At 51.4% G+C, this 13,286-nt stretch overlaps 15 non-coding genes across 15 annotated transcripts; 9 read left to right on the forward strand and 6 right to left on the reverse strand.

The window, feature by feature from the left end:
• Positions 1 to 197: 197 nt before the first annotated feature.
• TRNAL-AAG (transfer RNA leucine (anticodon AAG)) lies at positions 198 to 279 on the forward strand. The gene has a single exon. It is a non-coding gene; the product is annotated as a tRNA-Leu (tRNA).
• Positions 280 to 1,658: 1,379 nt separating this feature from the next.
• On the forward strand, positions 1,659 to 1,740 carry TRNAL-AAG (transfer RNA leucine (anticodon AAG)). The gene has a single exon. It is a non-coding gene; the product is annotated as a tRNA-Leu (tRNA).
• Positions 1,741 to 2,514: 774 nt separating this feature from the next.
• TRNAD-GUC (transfer RNA aspartic acid (anticodon GUC)) lies at positions 2,515 to 2,586 on the reverse strand. Its single transcript has one exon. It is a non-coding gene; the product is annotated as a tRNA-Asp (tRNA).
• A 540-nt stretch (positions 2,587 to 3,126) lies between these two features.
• TRNAL-AAG (transfer RNA leucine (anticodon AAG)) lies at positions 3,127 to 3,208 on the forward strand. The gene has a single exon. It is a non-coding gene; the product is annotated as a tRNA-Leu (tRNA).
• A 1,365-nt stretch (positions 3,209 to 4,573) lies between these two features.
• TRNAL-AAG (transfer RNA leucine (anticodon AAG)) lies at positions 4,574 to 4,655 on the forward strand. The gene has a single exon. It is a non-coding gene; the product is annotated as a tRNA-Leu (tRNA).
• Positions 4,656 to 6,021: 1,366 nt separating this feature from the next.
• Positions 6,022 to 6,103, forward strand: TRNAL-AAG (transfer RNA leucine (anticodon AAG)). Its single transcript has one exon. It is a non-coding gene; the product is annotated as a tRNA-Leu (tRNA).
• A 774-nt stretch (positions 6,104 to 6,877) lies between these two features.
• TRNAD-GUC (transfer RNA aspartic acid (anticodon GUC)) lies at positions 6,878 to 6,949 on the reverse strand. The gene has a single exon. It is a non-coding gene; the product is annotated as a tRNA-Asp (tRNA).
• A 540-nt stretch (positions 6,950 to 7,489) lies between these two features.
• TRNAL-AAG (transfer RNA leucine (anticodon AAG)) lies at positions 7,490 to 7,571 on the forward strand. Its single transcript has one exon. It is a non-coding gene; the product is annotated as a tRNA-Leu (tRNA).
• Positions 7,572 to 8,345: 774 nt separating this feature from the next.
• On the reverse strand, positions 8,346 to 8,417 carry TRNAD-GUC (transfer RNA aspartic acid (anticodon GUC)). The gene has a single exon. It is a non-coding gene; the product is annotated as a tRNA-Asp (tRNA).
• Positions 8,418 to 8,957: 540 nt separating this feature from the next.
• Positions 8,958 to 9,039, forward strand: TRNAL-AAG (transfer RNA leucine (anticodon AAG)). The gene has a single exon. It is a non-coding gene; the product is annotated as a tRNA-Leu (tRNA).
• A 774-nt stretch (positions 9,040 to 9,813) lies between these two features.
• On the reverse strand, positions 9,814 to 9,885 carry TRNAD-GUC (transfer RNA aspartic acid (anticodon GUC)). The gene has a single exon. It is a non-coding gene; the product is annotated as a tRNA-Asp (tRNA).
• Positions 9,886 to 10,425: 540 nt separating this feature from the next.
• TRNAL-AAG (transfer RNA leucine (anticodon AAG)) lies at positions 10,426 to 10,507 on the forward strand. The gene has a single exon. It is a non-coding gene; the product is annotated as a tRNA-Leu (tRNA).
• A 774-nt stretch (positions 10,508 to 11,281) lies between these two features.
• Positions 11,282 to 11,353, reverse strand: TRNAD-GUC (transfer RNA aspartic acid (anticodon GUC)). Its single transcript has one exon. It is a non-coding gene; the product is annotated as a tRNA-Asp (tRNA).
• Positions 11,354 to 11,893: 540 nt separating this feature from the next.
• Positions 11,894 to 11,975, forward strand: TRNAL-AAG (transfer RNA leucine (anticodon AAG)). Its single transcript has one exon. It is a non-coding gene; the product is annotated as a tRNA-Leu (tRNA).
• Positions 11,976 to 12,749: 774 nt separating this feature from the next.
• TRNAD-GUC (transfer RNA aspartic acid (anticodon GUC)) lies at positions 12,750 to 12,821 on the reverse strand. Its single transcript has one exon. It is a non-coding gene; the product is annotated as a tRNA-Asp (tRNA).
• Positions 12,822 to 13,286: the final 465 nt, after the last annotated feature.

A 13,286-nucleotide genomic window follows, 5' to 3' on the forward strand; every position in this document is an offset into this window, starting at 1 on the left:
TGCCCTAGCTTGCGATTAGTTTTTTTCTCACTTCTTGCCCCCATCTCCCACCTTGCCTCATGGTCTCCCCTCCTCTGCGCACCTGACAGTTTGCCTGCCCTTCCACTGCCTGTCTCCAGACTTTCCAAGGAGAAAAGGCAAAGCACTAAAGCGGGCCGGGCAACGGGTCAAGTTCCGCTTTCGGCGACTAGCAGGGAGGTAGCGTGGCCGAGCGGTCTAAGGCGCTGGATTAAGGCTCCAGTCTCTTCGGAGGCGTGGGTTCAAATCCCACCGCTGCCACCTTTCCTGGCCTTGCATTTTAAAGAAGAACGTAACGTTGACCTCTTCCTTCATTAGTGCCACCTCTGTCGCAATGAGCAAGCGGATGGTATGCCACACCCTGCAGGAAAAAGGTTTCGCTTCTGACGTCTTGCTTTTCTGGACATCCAGTCTCAAGTTTCCCATCTGGAACGGCGCTCCCTGCTGCTTTGTGAAGGCTTGCTGCAAGAGCCTTCGAAACCCAGGAGCTCTTGCGTTGAGCTGTGACGCGTCCTGGGAAGACCTCCCGTTGCAGCGGAATGAGCCCCACTTCCAGGGCGTGCTGGTAGCAAATTTCCCACAGCCCACAGGGAGCAAACGATCCCAGGTGTGATGTATCACCAGGAGAGGCTGAGATGAGAGTAAGGGTTCACGCGTGTGCCCGGACCGAGGTTAATGATGGGATTAGAGCTAGGGTTAGATGCAGGGAAAGAGTGAGAGTTATAATTAGGGATAAAGCTAACAGGTGATCATTACTCGTCATGTAACATGATACAAAGGGTCAGAAGAGGAACTGATTCAGGGTTACAATTTGGACTTCGCAGACAACAGGAGCACTAAATGGTGCTGAGGGGGACTCAATAAAGTGGACCGGCCGCCTAATGTAAGCAATTGTGCACAAATATTGTACGATGACTAGCGTTGCCGGTGCTTTTTTCTTAAAGAGTCAGTTCTTGGCACCCATTCCCTACTTGACTCAGCCTAATCTTCAAGAATATTTGTCAAGAACTAAAAAAAATCCAGAAAAGGTTTAACCTCCCCGTCGGGACCCCGGTCTCCCGCGTGACAGGCGGGGATACTGACCACTATACTAACGAGGAGACGTGAGGGCATGAAATGAACAGCTGCTGATGTCTGCACAGCATCCAGCGACCACCTAGCTGGCCTAGGGGGTCTCATTTTCCCCCGTCAAACGGCTTGCCCGATCTAAGGCTAATTTCTTTCTTTTTATCGGCACCAGGCTTAAAACTCAGTTTAAGGCGATAGTTCCGGGCTATGTTTGACTCCAGAGTTGAATCTGTCATCCCGCATTTCCTCAGCAAATCAAGCTACCCATCTCAAGTCTCATGAGCTGAGGACGGCAAAGTCCCTGTGGGCTTAGGACAGTCAAAGAAACCCCTGGGCTGCATGCTAAGCCCCTTTTCGGCTTCACTTTCCGAATCCTGCCCTAGCTTGCGATTAGTTTTTTTCTCACTTCTTGCCCCCATCTCCCACCTTGCCTCATGGTCTCCCCTCCTCTGCGCACCTGACAGTTTGCCTGCCCTTCCACTGCCTGTCTCCAGACTTTCCAAGGAGAAAAGGCAAAGCACTAAAGCGGGCCGGGCAACGGGTCAAGTTCCGCTTTCGGCGACTAGCAGGGAGGTAGCGTGGCCGAGCGGTCTAAGGCGCTGGATTAAGGCTCCAGTCTCTTCGGAGGCGTGGGTTCAAATCCCACCGCTGCCACTTTTCCTGGCCTTGCATTTTAAAGAAGAACGTAACGTTGACCTCTTCCTTCATTAGTGCCACCTCTGTCGCAATGAGCAAGCGGATGGTATGCCACACCCTGCAGGAAAAAGGTTTCGCTTCTGACGTCTTGCTTTTCTGGACATCCAGTCTCAAGTTTCCCATCTGGAACGGCGCTCCCTGCTGCTTTGTGAAGGCTTGCTGCAAGAGCCTTCGAAACCCAGGAGCTCTTGCGTTGAGCTGTGACGCGTCCTGGGAAGACCTCCCGTTGCAGCGGAATGAGCCCCACTTCCAGGGCGTGCTGGTAGCAAATTTCCCACAGCCCACAGGGAGCAAACGATCCCAGGTGTGATGTATCACCAGGAGAGGCTGAGATGAGAGTAAGGGTTCACGCGTGTGCCCGGACCGAGGTTAATGATGGGATTAGAGCTAGGGTTAGATGCAGGGAAAGAGTGAGAGTTATAATTAGGGATAAAGCTAACAGGTGATCATTACTCGTCATGTAACATGATACAAAGGGTCAGAAGAGGAACTGATTCAGGGTTACAATTTGGACTTCGCAGACAACAGGAGCACTAAATGGTGCTGAGGGGGACTCAATAAAGTGGACCGGCCGCCTAATGTAAGCAATTGTGCACAAATATTGTACGATGACTAGCGTTGCCGGTGCTTTTTTCTTAAAGAGTCAGTTCTTGGCACCCATTCCCTACTTGACTCAGCCTAATCTTCAAGAATATTTGTCAAGAACTAAAAAAAATCCAGAAAAGGTTTAACCTCCCCGTCGGGGAATTGAACCCCGGTCTCCCGCGTGACAGGCGGGGATACTGACCACTATACTAACGAGGAGACGTGAGGGCATGAAATGAACAGCTGCTGATGTCTGCACAGCATCCAGCGACCACCTAGCTGGCCTAGGGGGTCTCATTTTCCCCCGTCAAACGGCTTGCCCGATCTAAGGCTAATTTCTTTCTTTTTATCGGCACCAGGCTTAAAACTCAGTTTAAGGCGATAGTTCCGGGCTATGTTTGACTCCAGAGTTGAATCTGTCATCCCGCATTTCCTCAGCAAATCAAGCTACCCATCTCAAGTCTCATGAGCTGAGGACGGCAAAGTCCCTGTGGGCTTAGGACAGTCAAAGAAACCCCTGGGCTGCATGCTAAGCCCCTTTTTGGCTTCACTTTCCGAATCCTGCCCTAGCTTGCGATTAGTTTTTTTCTCACTTCTTGCCCCCATCTCCCACCTTGCCTCATGGTCTCCCCTCCTCTGCGCACCTGACAGTTTGCCTGCCCTTCCACTGCCTGTCTCCAGACTTTCCAAGGAGAAAAGGCAAAGCACTAAAGCGGGCCGGGCAACGGGTCAAGTTCCGCTTTCGGTGACTAGCAGGGAGGTAGCGTGGCCGAGCGGTCTAAGGCGCTGGATTAAGGCTCCAGTCTCTTCGGAGGCGTGGGTTCAAATCCCACCGCTGCCACTTTTCCTGGCCTTGCATTTTAAAGAAGAACGTAACGTTGACCTCTTCCTTCATTAGTGCCACCTCTGTCGCAATGAGCAAGCGGATGGTATGCCACACCCTGCAGGAAAAAGGTTTCGCTTCTGACGTCTTGCTTTTCTGGACATCCAGTCTCAAGTTTCCCATCTGGAACGGCGCTCCCTGCTGCTTTGTGAAGGCTTGCTGCAAGAGCCTTCGAAACCCAGGAGCTCTTGCGTTGAGCTGTGACGCGTCCTGGGAAGACCTCCCGTTGCAGCGGAATGAGCCCCACTTCCAGGGCGTGCTGGTAGCAAATTTCCCACAGCCCACAGGGAGCAAACGATCCCAGGTGTGATGTATCACCAGGAGAGGCTGAGATGAGAGTAAGGGTTCACGCGTGTGCCCGGACCGAGGTTAATGATGGGATTAGAGCTAGGGTTAGATGCAGGGAAAGAGTGAGAGTTATAATTAGGGATAAAGCTAACAGGTGATCATTACTCGTCATGTAACATGATACAAAGGGTCAGAAGAGGAACTGATTCAGGGTTACAATTTGGACTTTGCAGACAACAGGAGCACTAAATGGTGCTGAGGGGGACTCAATAAAGTGGACCGGCCGCCTAATGTAAGCAAATGTGCACAAATATTGTACGATGACTAGCGTTGCCGGTGCTTTTTTCTTAAAGAGTCAGTTCTTGGCACCCATTCCCTACTTGACTCAGCCTAATCTTCAAGAATATTTGTCAAGAACTAAAAAAAATCCAGAAAAGGTTTAACCTCGGTCTCCCGCGTGACAGGCGGGGATACTGACCACTATACTAACGAGGAGACGTGAGGGCATGAAATGAACAGCTGCTGATGTCTGCACAGCATCCAGCGACCACCTAGCTGGCCTAGGGGGTCTCATTTTCCCCCGTCAAACGGCTTGCCCGATCTAAGGCTAATTTCTTTCTTTTTATCGGCACCAGGCTTAAAACTCAGTTTAAGGCGATAGTTCCGGGCTATGTTTGACTCCAGAGTTGAATCTGTCATCCCGCATTTCCTCAGCAAATCAAGCTACCCATCTCAAGTCTCATGAGCTGAGGACGGCAAAGTCCCTGTGGGCTTAGGACAGTCAAAGAAACCCCTGGGCTGCATGCTAAGCCCCTTTTCGGCTTCACTTTCCGAATCCTGCCCTAGCTTGCGATTAGTTTTTTTCTCACTTCTTGCCCCCATCTCCCACCTTGCCTCATGGTCTCCCCTCCTCTGCGCACCTGACAGTTTGCCTGCCCTTCCACTGCCTGTCTCCAGACTTTCCAAGGAGAAAAGGCAAAGCACTAAAGCGGGCCGGGCAACGGGTCAAGTTCCGCTTTCGGCGACTAGCAGGGAGGTAGCGTGGCCGAGCGGTCTAAGGCGCTGGATTAAGGCTCCAGTCTCTTCGGAGGCGTGGGTTCAAATCCCACCGCTGCCACTTTTCCTGGCCTTGCATTTTAAAGAAGAACGTAACGTTGACCTCTTCCTTCATTAGTGCCACCTCTGTCGCAATGAGCAAGCGGATGGTAGGCCACACCCTGCAGGAAAAAGGTTTCGCTTCTGACGTCTTGCTTTTCTGGACATCCAGTCTCAAGTTTCCCATCTGGAACGGCGCTCCCTGCTGCTTTGTGAAGGCTTGCTGCAAGAGCCTTCGAAACCCAGGAGCTCTTGCGTTGAGCTGTGACGCGTCCTGGGAAGACCTCCCGTTGCAGCGGAATGAGCCCCACTTCCAGGGCGTGCTGGTAGCAAATTTCCCACAGCCCACAGGGAGCAAACGATCCCAGGTGTGATGTATCACCAGGAGAGGCTGAGATGAGAGTAAGGGTTCACGCGTGTGCCCGGACCGAGGTTAATGATGGGATTAGAGCTAGGGTTAGATGCAGGGAAAGAGTGAGAGTTATAATTAGGGATAAAGCTAACAGGTGATCATTACTCGTCATGTAACATGATACAAAGGGTCAGAAGAGGAACTGATTCAGGGTTACAATTTGGACTTCGCAGACAACAGGAGCACTAAATGGTGCTGAGGGGGACTCAATAAAGTGGACCGGCCGCCTAATGTAAGCAATTGTGCACAAATATTGTACGATGACTAGCGTTGCCGGTGCTTTTTTCTTAAAGAGTCAGTTCTTGGCACCCATTCCCTACTTGACTCAGCCTAATCTTCAAGAATATTTGTCAAGAACTAAAAAAAATCCAGAAAAGGTTTAACCTCCCCGTCGGGGAATTGAACCCCGGTCTCCCGACCACTATACTAACGAGGAGACGTGAGGGCATGAAATGAACAGCTGCTGATGTCTGCACAGCATCCAGCGACCACCTAGCTGGCCTAGGGGGTCTCATTTTCCCCCGTCAAACGGCTTGCCCGATCTAAGGCTAATTTCTTTCTTTTTATCGGCACCAGGCTTAAAACTCAGTTTAAGGCGATAGTTCCGGGCTATGTTTGACTCCAGAGTTGAATCTGTCATCCCGCATTTCCTCAGCAAATCAAGCTACCCATCTCAAGTCTCATGAGCTGAGGACGGCAAAGTCCCTGTGGGCTTAGGACAGTCAAAGAAACCCCTGGGCTGCATGCTAAGCCCCTTTTCGGCTTCACTTTCCGAATCCTGCCCTAGCTTGCGATTAGTTTTTTTCTCACTTCTTGCCCCCATCTCCCACCTTGCCTCATGGTCTCCCCTCCTCTGCGCACCTGACAGTTTGCCTGCCCTTCCACTGCCTGTCTCCAGACTTTCCAAGGAGAAAAGGCAAAGCACTAAAGCGGGCCGGGCAACGGGTCAAGTTCCGCTTTCGGCGACTAGCAGGGAGGTAGCGTGGCCGAGCGGTCTAAGGCGCTGGATTAAGGCTCCAGTCTCTTCGGAGGCGTGGGTTCAAATCCCACCGCTGCCACTTTTCCTGGCCTTGCATTTTAAAGAAGAACGTAACGTTGACCTCTTCCTTCATTAGTGCCACCTCTGTCGCAATGAGCAAGCGGATGGTATGCCACACCCTGCAGGAAAAAGGTTTCGCTTCTGACGTCTTGCTTTTCTGGACATCCAGTCTCAAGTTTCCCATCTGGAACGGCGCTCCCTGCTGCTTTGTGAAGGCTTGCTGCAAGAGCCTTCGAAACCCAGGAGCTCTTGCGTTGAGCTGTGACGCGTCCTGGGAAGACCTCCCGTTGCAGCGGAATGAGCCCCACTTCCAGGGCGTGCTGGTAGCAAATTTCCCACAGCCCACAGGGAGCAAACGATCCCAGGTGTGATGTATCACCAGGAGAGGCTGAGATGAGAGTAAGGGTTCACGCGTGTGCCCGGACCGAGGTTAATGATGGGATTAGAGCTAGGGTTAGATGCAGGGAAAGAGTGAGAGTTATAATTAGGGATAAAGCTAACAGGTGATCATTACTCGTCATGTAACATGATACAAAGGGTCAGAAGAGGAACTGATTCAGGGTTACAATTTGGACTTCGCAGACAACAGGAGCACTAAATGGTGCTGAGGGGGACTCAATAAAGTGGACCGGCCGCCTAATGTAAGCAATTGTGCACAAATATTGTACGATGACTAGCGTTGCCGGTGCTTTTTTCTTAAAGAGTCAGTTCTTGGCACCCATTCCCTACTTGACTCAGCCTAATCTTCAAGAATATTTGTCAAGAACTAAAAAAAATCCAGAAAAGGTTTAACCTCCCCGTCGGGGAATTGAACCCCGGTCTCCCGCGTGACAGGCGGGGATACTGACCACTATACTAACGAGGAGACGTGAGGGCATGAAATGAACAGCTGCTGATGTCTGCACAGCATCCAGCGACCACCTAGCTGGCCTAGGGGGTCTCATTTTCCCCCGTCAAACGGCTTGCCCGATCTAAGGCTAATTTCTTTCTTTTTATCGGCACCAGGCTTAAAACTCAGTTTAAGGCGATAGTTCCGGGCTATGTTTGACTCCAGAGTTGAATCTGTCATCCCGCATTTCCTCAGCAAATCAAGCTACCCATCTCAAGTCTCATGAGCTGAGGACGGCAAAGTCCCTGTGGGCTTAGGACAGTCAAAGAAACCCCTGGGCTGCATGCTAAGCCCCTTTTCGGCTTCACTTTCCGAATCCTGCCCTAGCTTGCGATTAGTTTTTTTCTCACTTCTTGCCCCCATCTCCCACCTTGCCTCATGGTCTCCCCTCCTCTGCGCACCTGACAGTTTGCCTGCCCTTCCACTGCCTGTCTCCAGACTTTCCAAGGAGAAAAGGCAAAGCACTAAAGCGGGCCGGGCAACGGGTCAAGTTCCGCTTTCGGCGACTAGCAGGGAGGTAGCGTGGCCGAGCGGTCTAAGGCGCTGGATTAAGGCTCCAGTCTCTTCAGAGGCGTGGGTTCAAATCCCACCGCTGCCACTTTTCCTGGCCTTGCATTTTAAAGAAGAACGTAACGTTGACCTCTTCCTTCATTAGTGCCACCTCTGTCGCAATGAGCAAGCGGATGGTATGCCACACCCTGCAGGAAAAAGGTTTCGCTTCTGACGTCTTGCTTTTCTGGACATCCAGTCTCAAGTTTCCCATCTGGAACGGCGCTCCCTGCTGCTTTGTGAAGGCTTGCTGCAAGAGCCTTCGAAACCCAGGAGCTCTTGCGTTGAGCTGTGACGCGTCCTGGGAAGACCTCCCGTTGCAGCGGAATGAGCCCCACTTCCAGGGCGTGCTGGTAGCAAATTTCCCACAGCCCACAGGGAGCAAACGATCCCAGGTGTGATGTATCACCAGGAGAGGCTGAGATGAGAGTAAGGGTTCACGCGTGTGCCCGGACCGAGGTTAATGATGGGATTAGAGCTAGGGTTAGATGCAGGGAAAGAGTGAGAGTTATAATTAGGGATAAAGCTAACAGGTGATCATTACTCGTCATGTAACATGATACAAAGGGTCAGAAGAGGAACTGATTCAGGGTTACAATTTGGACTTCGCAGACAACAGGAGCACTAAATGGTGCTGAGGGGGACTCAATAAAGTGGACCGGCCGCCTAATGTAAGCAATTGTGCACAAATATTGTACGATGACTAGCGTTGCCGGTGCTTTTTTCTTAAAGAGTCAGTTCTTGGCACCCATTCCCTACTTGACTCAGCCTAATCTTCAAGAATATTTGTCAAGAACTAAAAAAAATCCAGAAAAGGTTTAACCTCCCCGTCGGGGAATTGAACCCCGGTCTCCCGCGTGACAGGCGGGGATACTGACCACTATACTAACGAGGAGACGTGAGGGCATGAAATGAACAGCTGCTGATGTCTGCACAGCATCCAGCGACCACCTAGCTGGCCTAGGGGGTCTCATTTTCCCCCGTCAAACGGCTTGCCCGATCTAAGGCTAATTTCTTTCTTTTTATCGGCACCAGGCTTAAAACTCAGTTTAAGGCGATAGTTCCGGGCTATGTTTGACTCCAGAGTTGAATCTGTCATCCCGCATTTCCTCAGCAAATCAAGCTACCCATCTCAAGTCTCATGAGCTGAGGACGGCAAAGTCCCTGTGGGCTTAGGACAGTCAAAGAAACCCCTGGGCTGCATGCTAAGCCCCTTTTCGGCTTCACTTTCCGAATCCTGCCCTAGCTTGCGATTAGTTTTTTTCTCACTTCTTGCCCCCATCTCCCACCTTGCCTCATGGTCTCCCCTCCTCTGCGCACCTGACAGTTTGCCTGCCCTTCCACTGCCTGTCTCCAGACTTTCCAAGGAGAAAAGGCAAAGCACTAAAGCGGGCCGGGCAACGGGTCAAGTTCCGCTTTCGGCGACTAGCAGGGAGGTAGCGTGGCCGAGCGGTCTAAGGCGCTGGATTAAGGCTCCAGTCTCTTCGGAGGCGTGGGTTCAAATCCCACCGCTGCCACTTTTCCTGGCCTTGCATTTTAAAGAAGAACGTAACGTTGACCTCTTCCTTCATTAGTGCCACCTCTGTCGCAATGAGCAAGCGGATGGTATGCCACACCCTGCAGGAAAAAGGTTTCGCTTCTGACGTCTTGCTTTTCTGGACATCCAGTCTCAAGTTTCCCATCTGGAACGGCGCTCCCTGCTGCTTTGTGAAGGCTTGCTGCAAGAGCCTTCGAAACCCAGGAGCTCTTGCGTTGAGCTGTGACGCGTCCTGGGAAGACCTCCCGTTGCAGCGGAATGAGCCCCACTTCCAGGGCGTGCTGGTAGCAAATTTCCCACAGCCCACAGGGAGCAAACGATCCCAGGTGTGATGTATCACCAGGAGAGGCTGAGATGAGAGTAAGGGTTCACGCGTGTGCCCGGACCGAGGTTAATGATGGGATTAGAGCTAGGGTTAGATGCAGGGAAAGAGTGAGAGTTATAATTAGGGATAAAGCTAACAGGTGATCATTACTCGTCATGTAACATGATACAAAGGGTCAGAAGAGGAACTGATTCAGGGTTACAATTTGGACTTCGCAGACAACAGGAGCACTAAATGGTGCTGAGGGGGACTCAATAAAGTGGACCGGCCGCCTAATGTAAGCAATTGTGCACAAATATTGTACGATGACTAGCGTTGCCGGTGCTTTTTTCTTAAAGAGTCAGTTCTTGGCACCCATTCCCTACTTGACTCAGCCTAATCTTCAAGAATATTTGTCAAGAACTAAAAAAAATCCAGAAAAGGTTTAACCTCCCCGTCGGGGAATTGAACCCCGGTCTCCCGCGTGACAGGCGGGGATACTGACCACTATACTAACGAGGAGACGTGAGGGCATGAAATGAACAGCTGCTGATGTCTGCACAGCATCCAGCGACCACCTAGCTGGCCTAGGGGGTCTCATTTTCCCCCGTCAAACGGCTTGCCCGATCTAAGGCTAATTTCTTTCTTTTTATCGGCACCAGGCTTAAAACTCAGTTTAAGGCGATAGTTCCGGGCTATGTTTGACTCCAGAGTTGAATCTGTCATCCCGCATTTCCTCAGCAAATCAAGCTACCCATCTCAAGTCTCATGAGCTGAGGACGGCAAAGTCCCTGTGGGCTTAGGACAGTCAAAGAAACCCCTGGGCTGCATGCTAAGCCCCTTTTCGGCTTCACTTTCCGAATCCTGCCCTAGCTTGCGATTAGTTTTTTTCTCACTTCTTGCCCCCATCTCCCACCTTGCCTCATGGTCTCCCCTCCTCTGCGCACCTGACAGTTTGCCTGCCCTTCCACTGCCTGTCTCCAGACTTTCCAAGGAGAAAAGGCAAAGCACTAAAGCGGGCCGGGCAACGGGTCAAGTTCCGCTTTCGGCGACTAGCAGGGAGGTAGCGTGGCCGAGCGGTCTAAGGCGCTGGATTAAGGCTCCAGTCTCTTCAGAGGCGTGGGTTCAAATCCCACCGCTGCCACTTTTCCTGGCCTTGCATTTTAAAGAAGAACGTAACGTTGACCTCTTCCTTCATTAGTGCCACCTCTGTCGCAATGAGCAAGCGGATGGTATGCCACACCCTGCAGGAAAAAGGTTTCGCTTCTGACGTCTTGCTTTTCTGGACATCCAGTCTCAAGTTTCCCATCTGGAACGGCGCTCCCTGCTGCTTTGTGAAGGCTTGCTGCAAGAGCCTTCGAAACCCAGGAGCTCTTGCGTTGAGCTGTGACGCGTCCTGGGAAGACCTCCCGTTGCAGCGGAATGAGCCCCACTTCCAGGGCGTGCTGGTAGCAAATTTCCCACAGCCCACAGGGAGCAAACGATCCCAGGTGTGATGTATCACCAGGAGAGGCTGAGATGAGAGTAAGGGTTCACGCGTGTGCCCGGACCGAGGTTAATGATGGGATTAGAGCTAGGGTTAGATGCAGGGAAAGAGTGAGAGTTATAATTAGGGATAAAGCTAACAGGTGATCATTACTCGTCATGTAACATGATACAAAGGGTCAGAAGAGGAACTGATTCAGGGTTACAATTTGGACTTCGCAGACAACAGGAGCACTAAATGGTGCTGAGGGGGACTCAATAAAGTGGACCGGCCGCCTAATGTAAGCAATTGTGCACAAATATTGTACGATGACTAGCGTTGCCGGTGCTTTTTTCTTAAAGAGTCAGTTCTTGGCACCCATTCCCTACTTGACTCAGCCTAATCTTCAAGAATATTTGTCAAGAACTAAAAAAAATCCAGAAAAGGTTTAACCTCCCCGTCGGGGAATTGAACCCCGGTCTCCCGCGTGACAGGCGGGGATACTGACCACTATACTAACGAGGAGACGTGAGGGCATGAAATGAACAGCTGCTGATGTCTGCACAGCATCCAGCGACCACCTAGCTGGCCTAGGGGGTCTCATTTTCCCCCGTCAAACGGCTTGCCCGATCTAAGGCTAATTTCTTTCTTTTTATCGGCACCAGGCTTAAAACTCAGTTTAAGGCGATAGTTCCGGGCTATGTTTGACTCCAGAGTTGAATCTGTCATCCCGCATTTCCTCAGCAAATCAAGCTACCCATCTCAAGTCTCATGAGCTGAGGACGGCAAAGTCCCTGTGGGCTTAGGACAGTCAAAGAAACCCCTGGGCTGCATGCTAAGCCCCTTTTCGGCTTCACTTTCCGAATCCTGCCCTAGCTTGCGATTAGTTTTTTTCTCACTTCTTGCCCCCATCTCCCACCTTGCCTCATGGTCTCCCCTCCTCTGCGCACCTGACAGTTTGCCTGCCCTTCCACTGCCTGTCTCCAGACTTTCCAAGGAGAAAAGGCAAAGCACTAAAGCGGGCCGGGCAACGGGTCAAGTTCCGCTTTCGGCGACTAGCAGGGAGGTAGCGTGGCCGAGCGGTCTAAGGCGCTGGATTAAGGCTCCAGTCTCTTCGGAGGCGTGGGTTCAAATCCCACCGCTGCCACTTTTCCTGGCCTTGCATTTTAAAGAAGAACGTAACGTTGACCTCTTCCTTCATTAGTGCCACCTCTGTCGCAATGAGCAAGAGGATGGTATGCCACACCCTGCAGGAAAAAGGTTTCGCTTCTGACGTCTTGCTTTTCTGGACATCCAGTCTCAAGTTTCCCATCTGGAACGGCGCTCCCTGCTGCTTTGTGAAGGCTTGCTGCAAGAGCCTTCGAAACCCAGGAGCTCTTGCGTTGAGCTGTGACGCGTCCTGGGAAGACCTCCCGTTGCAGCGGAATGAGCCCCACTTCCAGGGCGTGCTGGTAGCAAATTTCCCACAGCCCACAGGGAGCAAACGATCCCAGGTGTGATGTATCACCAGGAGAGGCTGAGATGAGAGTAAGGGTTCACGCGTGTGCCCGGACCGAGGTTAATGATGGGATTAGAGCTAGGGTTAGATGCAGGGAAAGAGTGAGAGTTATAATTAGGGATAAAGCTAACAGGTGATCATTACTCGTCATGTAACATGATACAAAGGGTCAGAAGAGGAACTGATTCAGGGTTACAATTTGGACTTCGCAGACAACAGGAGCACTAAATGGTGCTGAGGGGGACTCAATAAAGTGGACCGGCCGCCTAATGTAAGCAATTGTGCACAAATATTGTACGATGACTAGCGTTGCCGGTGCTTTTTTCTTAAAGAGTCAGTTCTTGGCACCCATTCCCTACTTGACTCAGCCTAATCTTCAAGAATATTTGTCAAGAACTAAAAAAAATCCAGAAAAGGTTTAACCTCCCCGTCGGGGAATTGAACCCCGGTCTCCCGCGTGACAGGCGGGGATACTGACCACTATACTAACGAGGAGACGTGAGGGCATGAAATGAACAGCTGCTGATGTCTGCACAGCATCCAGCGACCACCTAGCTGGCCTAGGGGGTCTCATTTTCCCCCGTCAAACGGCTTGCCCGATCTAAGGCTAATTTCTTTCTTTTTATCGGCACCAGGCTTAAAACTCAGTTTAAGGCGATAGTTCCGGGCTATGTTTGACTCCAGAGTTGAATCTGTCATCCCGCATTTCCTCAGCAAATCAAGCTACCCATCTCAAGTCTCATGAGCTGAGGACGGCAAAGTCCCTGTGGGCTTAGGACAGTCAAAGAAACCCCTGGGCTGCATGCTAAGCCCCTTTTCGGCTTCACTTTCCGAATCCTGCCCTAGCTTGCGATTAGTTTTTTTCTCACTTCTTGCCCCCATCTCCCACCTTGCCTCATGGTCTCCCCTCCTCTGCGCACCTGACAGTTTGCCTGCCCTTCCACTGCCTGTCTCCAGACT

This window comes from Ambystoma mexicanum, unplaced genomic scaffold (assembly GCF_040938575.1).
Source record: "Ambystoma mexicanum isolate Mex_15411 unplaced genomic scaffold, UKY_AmexF1_1 Mex_scaf20, whole genome shotgun sequence".
Classification (NCBI taxonomy): domain Eukaryota; kingdom Metazoa; phylum Chordata; class Amphibia; order Caudata; family Ambystomatidae; genus Ambystoma; species Ambystoma mexicanum.